This window comes from Arachis hypogaea, chromosome 17, assembly GCF_003086295.3.
Source record: "Arachis hypogaea cultivar Tifrunner chromosome 17, arahy.Tifrunner.gnm2.J5K5, whole genome shotgun sequence".
Classification (NCBI taxonomy): Eukaryota; Viridiplantae; Streptophyta; class Magnoliopsida; order Fabales; family Fabaceae; genus Arachis; species Arachis hypogaea.
In genome coordinates, this window is record NC_092052.1 from 106,815,655 (window position 1) to 106,825,417 (window position 9,763).

The 9,763-nt window shown below is 39.4% G+C and overlaps 1 non-coding gene across 1 annotated transcript; it reads right to left on the minus strand.

The window, feature by feature from the left end:
• Nucleotides 1-642: 642 nt before the first annotated feature.
• Nucleotides 643-746, minus strand: LOC112768478 (small nucleolar RNA R71). Its single transcript, XR_003185899.1, has one exon. It is a non-coding gene; the product is annotated as a small nucleolar RNA R71 (small nucleolar RNA).
• Between the last annotated feature and the right edge of the window lie 9,017 nt (nucleotides 747-9,763).

The window sequence follows — 9,763 nt, forward strand, 5'->3', positions numbered from 1 at the left end:
ATACTCTTCCATTAACCAAAACCATTTTACCTGTTTGTGTTTGAGCTGTGTTCTTGTATGACAGGTAGGAGAGGAGAGACATCAACTCCTCCATATACCGAACCGGAAAGGACCCTTCATAGACTTAGAAGGGAAGCAAGAGGGAAGAGAGTAGTGGGAGAAGAGGAATCTGAAGGAGAATCTGAGGACAATTTTGAGGAAGCTCTAGATCTCAACATGGATAGAGAAGTTCACAACCATGAGAGAGCTGATGGAAACAATGCCATTCCTGAGAGGAGGGTTCTTAGTTCATACATAAACCCAACCTCTGGGAATTGTGGTAGTAGCATCCAGAAACCACCCATTCAGGCCAACAATTTTGAGCTCAAGCCACAGCTAATATCATTGGTGGAAAATCATTGTTCCTTTGGAGGAAGTGCTAATGAAGACCCAAACCAACATCTCACAAAATTCCTGAGAATTTGTGACACTGTGAAGTCCAATGGAGTCCAGGAAGATGCCTATAAACTGCTCTTGTTCCCATTTTCACTTAGGGACAAGGCAGCTAAGTGGCTGGAATCATTCCCAAGGGGGAGTCTAACCACATGGGATGAGGTGGAAGGCAAGTTTCTGGCACGTTTCTACCCTCCACAAAAGGTCAATAGGCTTCGATCTGAGGTCCAGACTTTTAGACAACAAGATGGTGAAACTCTCTACGAGGCATGGGAGAGATTCAAGGACTTGACAAGGAAATGCCCACCAAACATGTTCCATGATTGGGTGCAATTGCACATCTTCTATGATGGGCTCTCTTATGAATCAAGGAAGGCTGTAGACCATTCATCAGGAGGTTCATTGAACAAGAAAAAGACCGTGGAAGAAGCCATTGAAGTGATCGAGACAGTGGCTGAGAATGAGTACTACTATGCATCAGAAAGGCACAACACTAAGGGAGTCATGGAGCTGAACCATGTTGATACAATTCTAGCCCAAAACAAGGTGTTTGCCAAGCAACTAGCAGAGCTTACCAGGCAATTAGAAACAAAGCAAGTGGCTGCAATACACACACAAGATCAAGAGGAAGTAGGCATTGAAGGAGGTGATTGGGATGAGGTTAACTATGTGGGAAACCAACAAAGGCAATCATATGATCCACACTCCAACACTTACAACCCAGGCTGGAGAAACCACCCAAACTTTGGGTGGGGAAACCAACAAACCCAACCACAAAACCACAAACCTTACAACCACAACCAACAAAACAATTCCACATACCAAAACTCCAACCAAAGATCATACCAAACCACACAAAACACTTACCCCCAATCATCATATCATGGCCAAAATAATCAACATACCCAACCTAATCCGAACCAACAATTTCAAGATCAATTAAACCGGATGGAAGGAATGATGGCAACCATGAGCCAAGACATAATTGAATTGAAGAGCTTCAGGGATGATGTGAGAACTACCTTAAGAAACCATGGTGAAAAACTCAAAAGGTTGGAATCTCAAGTAGGAGAGCTATCTCAACAGGCACCCAAATCAACTGCAGTGTTCCCTAGTGACACAGAAAAGAATCCTAAGGGGGAACAAAAGAGAGTAAGACGGGAAGAGTGCAAGGCCATCACCATATTGAAGGAAGTCTCAGAAGAAGAAGGAATCAGGTCCTCACAGCAGGAACCAGAAATCTTGAAAGAAGATGTGGAAGAAGTTAAGCAGGAAAGTGGAACTGAGCAAGCCAAGGATCTGCAAAAAGGCATGATGGAAGTATACCAACCAAAAGCACCATTTCCTGAGAGGTTAGGAGGAGGTGAAAAAAGGAAAACCTATTCAAGGTTTCTAGAGACATTTAATTCTCTGCATGTCAATATTCCCTTTCTTGAGATTCTTCATCAAATGCCCACACACATCAAGTATTTAAAGGAATTGTTAAGCAAGAAAAGAGTTTTGAAGGGAGGACAAACGGTAACAATGAACAAAGAATGCAGTGCTCTCATCAAGAAGGACACACTCTCTAAGAAAACGGACCCAGGAAGTTTTCATATCCCTTGCATCATAGGGGAAACAAAAATTGACAGAGGATTCTGTGATCTAGGAGCTAGCATAAATGTGATGCCTCTAACTCTTATGAAGAGGCTACAACTGAACGAGGTGAGATCCACTGATGTAATCATACAACTGGCTGACAAAACTCAGAAGCAAGCTGAAGGGGTAGTTGAAAATGTGCTGGTGAAAGTAGGAGATTATTATTTCCCCACAGACTTTGTCATTGTGGACATGGAGGAAAGCTATTTACACCCTATCATTCTGGGCAGACCATTTCTAGCCACTACTAGAGCGCTCATAGATGTAGAACAAGGAGAACTAATTCTGAGAATACATGATGAACAGCTCATTTTCAAAGTCTTCAAACCTGCATCTGAGCCTGAACCAGAATCTGAAAAGCCTAAAGATGATAGTAGCCATCCGTGTTTGGAGGAAAGTAATCCAGCAGCTGAGACTCTAAAATAGTCATTGGAAGGCAAACAAGAGTTGCAAGAGTTAGAACCACAAGAATCAGTGGAAACAGATCAGAAGGATCCTCCTGACATAAAGGTCAATGAAGAAATCCTCAAGAGAAAGGGAAGAGTGATAGGGAGATTGCCAAGAGGATGGAGAAACAAGAAAATTCCCACTGAAGGTTTTTCTCCGGGAGATAAAGTGATCTCAAGTCATTATCTGCCAATCCCACCTGGCCTCAAGACCATTCCTTCCCAGCTCCCTCAAGTGTTCACAATCAAGAAAGTTCTTTCTATGGAACATTTAGAGGTCATGAATGAATCAAGAGGGGACGTTTTCATAGTGAGAGGAGAGGACGTCAAGCACTACAATCCACCCTAACAAGGGACAACCGTCAAGCTAGTGACGTTAAAGAAGCGCTTCATGGGAGGCAACCCATTTTTTTTTTAGTATCCTTAATCTTTAGTGCTTTGCTTTACATCTAATAAAGCATGGTTTCTTATGCATGAACTTGAATCCTCAGGACAACTATTGATTAAGTGCACTAAACCGTGCATGTAAATTACAATTGGTCTCTAAGTTTGGTGTGCCTGATGGCACTCCCAAATCTTACTCAAATTGAATTCCATCTTTCATTCAAGGTGCACAACCAAACATTAAGTTTGGTGTTCTTTTTGAACACAGTTTATGAAAAACAAGAAGTTCCTCTGGATTTCAAAATTCATGACAAGTATACCATTCACATGTTTTAATGCTTTAGTTTCAATTACTTAGGGTAGCCACACCATACCATCCACAGACAAGTGGGCAAGCCGAAATATCTAACAGAGAACTCAAAAGAATCCTGGAAAAAACTGTGGGAACTTCAAGAAAGGACTGGTCGATTAAGCTAGATGATACTCTTTGGGCATATAGGACAGCTTTCAAAACACCAATTGGAATGTCTCCTTACCAACTAGTATATGGAAAAGCTTGCCATCTGCCACTGGAGTTGGAGCACAAGGCATACTGGGCCTTGAAACTTCTGAACTTGGACAACAAAGCCGCTGGAGAAAGAAGGATGTTGCAAATTCAAGAATTGGAAGAATTCAGAGCGGAAGCTTATGAGAATGCCAAAATTTACAAAGAAAGAGCAAAGAAGAAGCATGACAGCAACATAGCCCCAAGGAAATTTAAAGAAGGGCAAAAAGTATTGCTCTACAATTCTAGGCTAAAGCTATTTCCAGGGAAGTTAAAATCAAGGTGGTCTGGACCATTCCTTGTCACCAAGGTCTCCAACTATGGACAAGTAGAAATCATGGAAGAAAAGTCGCAACGAACCTTCATTGTTAACGGTCAAAGACTCAAACATTACTTGGGAGATGTGGAGGAGAAGGACAAAGTTAAATATCACCTCAACTGAGGAAGCTGACCGTCAAGCTAATGACGTTAAACAAGCGCTTGTTGGGAGGCAACCCAACCTGAGGTAATACCTTTTTGCTGTTTCTTTTATTTGTTTCAATAAAAGGGGTAAAGTAGTTTCTGTGCATTGCAAAGAATTAAGTTTGGTGTTTCACACCAAACAATGAATTCATGGATCCATAAGTCAAAGGGGAATGTGTGACTCTAAGTTTGGTGTTCCACCATAAAGATCAACTGAACACAACAACCTTTGAATTATGTGAAAGGAACAACTATTCTAAGCAGTCACAGAAATGCTTAAAACCCTTAGTAGCAACATCATTCCAAGATAACTCAAGGATTCAAAGAACACAGAGAAGTAAGTGGGAGACTAAGTTTGGTGTTCACACACCAACTTAAGAATCCGATACTTACCCACACATAGTTGAGCTAACCACTTAAGTGCTTGAGGAGCAAGCAACTTCATTACTCTTTGCAGGAAAGGAAACAAGAACCTTAAAGCATGAAGCAACATTTAGGAAGAAGAAGGAGAAATCAAAGTGTTTCCTGACAACAAAGAGAAAACAAGGAATTTCACAAGGTGGTATTATTCCTTGATAATTCTTTAAAAAGGTTAAACAAAAGCATGCGTGTTCTGGTTTAAACTGTAAATGTTGACTCTTTCTGGAATGTGTAGTTTTTTTTTTTGTTAATTGCTTTGAATAAAGTGAATGCTTAGATGTTTGGATATAACTTCACCTTCTTAAACAAGTGCCTGCCATGCTTGTTCTGTTTCCAAAAATAAAAGAAAAGCTTGAACAAAAGTAACTTGGCTAAATTAGTGACAAATCAAGTAGAATTAAGTGGTGGTATGCATGCTTGATTGTTTAGTCACATCACTAAAATTAGAGTGTAGAATTATCATTTTTTATGTAGAAGTAAAAATTGTCTATGGATCTTGATGAATAAATGTCTTTGGCCATGAAAAAGAAAGGAAAAGGAAAAGAAAAAGCCACGGAAAAAGGCAACCAAAAAGCAAAAAAATTGAGAAAATAAGCTAGGCACCAATGGTTTGAACTTCTGAGACAAATGCCTGTGGTGTTTATGTATTAAGGATATGCTTGGATGAATAGGTTCTGAGGAGTGTTTCAACACTTGGTAACTTGGGTTAACTAACCCGGGATTATCAACCAAAAGTCCATTATCAAGAGCAACCTCAATACAAAACATTTAGTCACACAAAGAGGTGCTGGGCACCAATGTCTCAAGAAGAAATGTGAACTAAAATGCCTAAAGTGGATATGTGTAGTGCACTGATAAGAAAAAGAAAATGCCAAAGGCTTGTGCAACACATGACACTAAGCAAACAAGGAGCAAAAGAAGCTCTAAGAAAAGAAAAGAAAAACAAAAGAGAAGTGCCAAAGACATAAGAATAATAGGAGGCCATAGCAATTTTTGACGGATGCAATGAAAAAGTGATAATCCTACCTGATAAGTATGAAAAAGTGATGCTGCAACTTTCTGCATAGAACCCTTCTGATGAACTTCAAATGCTTGCTAATATAGCCAATGTAATTACTTTCTGTTCATACTTTCTTCTCAAATAACTCAGGACTTGCTTAGGGACAAGCAAGTATTAAGTTTGGTGTTGTGATGCCAAGGCATCATAGGCTAGTTTCACTGGCATTTTTCTGTTAGTTTTAGTTATTTTATGCATTTTCTTGAGCTTAAAGTAACCAAAAATGGTTAAATGAAGAACAAAGTAATGAACCATCCAAACAATATGATTTTGATGCAAATTCCATGAGTTTTAGTTATATTACTTAAATGCTATGAATGAAAGATTTCTCATGAAATTTTGCAAGACTTTGATGCAATTGTTTGGATGATTTCAGGGAAGAAGAGGCTAAGCAAGGAAGCAACAAAATCAATAAAGGAAGCTTGAATATCACATGTGGAGTTTAAGTTCCAGTTTAAGCCTAAACTGGAGCTTAAACGCCAAAATCATGAAGGATAAGAAATGCTGGGATTGAAGTTTAACCTCCAGTTTGACCTCAAACTGGAGGTTAAACGCCAGAATGAAAAGCCTCACTTAAGGAGCATTCCACGTTTAACCTCCAGTTTGACCTCAAACTGGAGGTTAAACGCCAGAATGAGTATGCCACCCAGGGAGGAGTTCCACGTTTAACCTCCAGTTTGACCTCAAACTGGAGGTTAAACGCCAGAACCAGGAAGAGTACCAGGGGCCATTCCACGTTTAAGCTCCAGTTTGACTCAAACTGGAGCTTAAACGTGTTCGATAGTTTTTTCACTCCAGGGTTGCTCTCTCCATCTCCACGTTTAACCTCCAGTTTGACCCCAAACTGGAGGTTAAACGTGTTCGACACCTCCAGGGCCACCATTCCAAGCTTCCACGTTTAACCTCCAGTTTGACCTCAAACTGGAGGTTAAACGTGTTCGACCTCCAGTATGCCTCCACCCTTTTCCACGTTTAACCTCCAGTTTGACCTCAAACTGGAGGTTAAACGTGTTCGACCTCCAGGGCTGCCCTTCCTATCTCCACGTTTAAGCTTCAGTTTAACCTTAAACTGAAGCTTAAACGTGTTCGACTACATGACTTTCCAGGGCTACCTTCTTCCATTTCCACGTTTAAGCTTCAGTTTAACCTTAACTGAAGCTTAAACGTGCTTCTACAAATGGCATCACTGGAAGTGTCTGGCGTTTAAGTTGCAGTTTAAGCTTAAACTACAACTTAAACGCCACTCTTGAAAAAAGGTTTCTGGGCCAAAAATATTGTGATTTAAGTTAGTCTTTGAGCACAATTATTAACTTAAACTTACTTTGGTATGAAACCCAATTGAATATCATGGTTTATGGGATTGGGCCTGAGGGATTGATGAGTTTGAAATCTCATTTATTGAGTCATGTGCCATTATTTGATTATCACTAAGTTGGCTCAATAAATGTTACAGGATTTGGATCAACAACCTCATCAAGATTATGGATCATAAACCCAAGACAAAAGGAAAGCAAGGAGAGGCCTCAAAGCCCAAGAAGCACAACTGAAGCTCAATATAGAAAGTGTATAAATAGGATAGAAGTTAAGTTAGAAGGGGGACTTTTACTTTCACTTTTAGCTAGTTTCTTTTTCTTGGTAATTGAATTCAGAGCTATGATTCACTAAACCCCCTTTCATTGGGTTAGGGAGCTCTATTGTAATTCAATGAATCAATAATAGTTTATCTTCTTCTTCAATCTTTTCTCTTGAATTTTGTTAGAAAGCTTCTCGATCTAATTCCATTGAGTAGTTGTCTTGGGAAAGAGACTACTCATACTTGGAATCCTTCGGAGCCTTGGGAAAGGAATGGAGGATTCATGCTAGAGAAGCTTTCTCACAGTGGATTGGATTGGGGTTTGGATGGATATTGTGACATGTAATCCTACCAAATTGTGGTTCATGAAATTGTGTGGTATAATCAGTGATCAAGCATCATCTCTTCTTATGAACATTTAAACCAAGGGATTGGGAATTTGTTTGTTTTTAGAGAGCATTGGTGAGCCAAGGAATTGGGATCCAATCATATAAGATTGCCAAGCAAAATTCAATGAATGCATTGGTTGAGGAAGAGATTTACATGTTTTGATTCGGAGATTTCAATATCTCCTAAACCCAATGAATTCCCCATTTCTGATTTCCACTTTCTCTTTACATTCTGCAATTCAATTCTTGCAATCATCCCCATTCCCTTTTAATTTCAGCAATTTACATTCTGCTCTTTAATTCATGCAATTTAAGATTCAGCCATTTAATTTTCTTGTCATTTACTTTTCCCGCCAATTTTACATTCCGCAATTCTCATCTCAAATCTTGATTCCGCTCAACTAGAACACACTTCTAATCCGAAATGCTCACTCAACCAATCCTTGTGGGATTCGACCTCACTCTATTGTGAGTTTTTACTTGACGACGATAACCGGTGCACTTGCCGGAAGGAATTTTGCCGATCGTGCAATTTCCTAAATCGTAGCATAACACGTTTATGCGCACCAAGTTCCACCTGGTAGGAACATCTAAATGGACAGTGCCTTTTTCCAAAATTCTAGCTTCCTTAATCATAGTTTTAAACCTCTCAGTACGACCCGGTGAAGCACGCACATGCCAAACTGCATTTCTAATCTTTAAAATTGACTCATGCATTTCTCTCAACCAATCATTCATAACAAGATTTAAAAAATGAGCACAACATCTAACATGTAAAAACTCTTCCCTTAATGGATGTGAGTTCCAATCCTCCATTCTATTTTTCAAGTAAGAAAGTGCAACATCATTTGAACTAGCATTATCAACAGTGATAGAAAAAACCCGGGATATCCCCCAGCTCAACAAACATCTCTCAATCTTCCTACCAATTGTTTCCCCCTTGTGATTCTTGATAGCACAAAAATTCAAGATTCTTTTTTGCAGTTTCCAATTAACATCAATATAATGAGCAGTAAGGCAAAGATAGTTCAAGTTTTGCACAGATGACCAACAATCAGTTGTCAAACAAACATTTTGATTTGGTTGAGAAAAAACTGACTTCAACTTAATTTTTTCATTCAAATAAAGCTTCCAACAATCCCTAGCAACTGTGAGCCTTCTAGGAATTGGAAACTTGGGTTACAAACAACTCGTATAATAACGAAAACCTCCCCCTCAACATGTGAAAAAGGCAATTCATCCACAATAATCATTCTAGCAAGCGCTTGTCTACAACGATCAACATCAAATGACACGGCAGAAAGTGAACTACCTATCCCTTTCCTATCATCTTTTATCACATCTTGAAAACAAAGAATTTTTTGGGTAGGATCTAATGCTTCCTTCGAAAATTTTTTGCATTGCGACAACAAGTGATTTTTCATGTTACTAGAGCCATTTTTATGTGTATCACAAGCATAACTAGCCCCACACCAATTACATTTAGCTCTAGGATACTGTGGATTACTAGTTTCATCTTTAGTAAAGTGATCCCATGTCCAAGACCTAGGTCTACAAGGTTTTCTCTTACCTTCGTCGGATTTAGTTTTAGCGGAGTCATCAACGGGAGCTTCGTTAACAGCCCGTCGTTTCCCTCGGCCTCTACTAGCAAGCTTCCTTGTGTTTCGATGAGGAGCTGGGACAGGAGGCAATGCAGTCGGAGATCTGATGCTTGTGGATTCATTCGGAAGAGGAACTGGTGGCAATCCGGATTCGCCCATATTCTCACTTGAACTGACGTCAAACTACATAAATAAATACAATAAATCAAGGCCAAAAACACAACAACAAATAAATTAATAACGAGCAATAAACTGCACAACAAATCAATAATCAACAATCCAGCAATACCAATTACCAAGTTATTAACATTCAACAATTAATCAATAACCAGCATCCAGCAATAAACTGAACAATAAAATGAACCATTAAACAGCAACCAGCAAGGCAGCAAGCAGGACATTTCCAATATAATGAACCATTAAACAACAATAAAATGAACCATTAAATAGTAACACAGCAAGCATGACATTTTCAATATATTGAACCATTAAACAACAATAAAATGAATAGTTAAACAGAAAGCCACTGAGCCAGCAATAGCAAGTAGCAACAAATCAACAATGCTTTTGTCTGTAAGTATTAATATGGAAAAAAGGCTATAAATCAACAAAACTTAGCAACAAATCAACAGCAAGTAGCAACAAATTAACACTAATGAACAAAATTACGAGTAAACAGCAAATGGCCAACATTACCTTAATCGGTGGCTCGGGCTCCATATTGACTTGGGAGGAAGGCTGAGTGGGAGACTGGGAGGTGCTGCCGTGCTGGGTTGAACTGATGGGTTAGGATGGTGGTGTTTCAACGGCGGTGGCG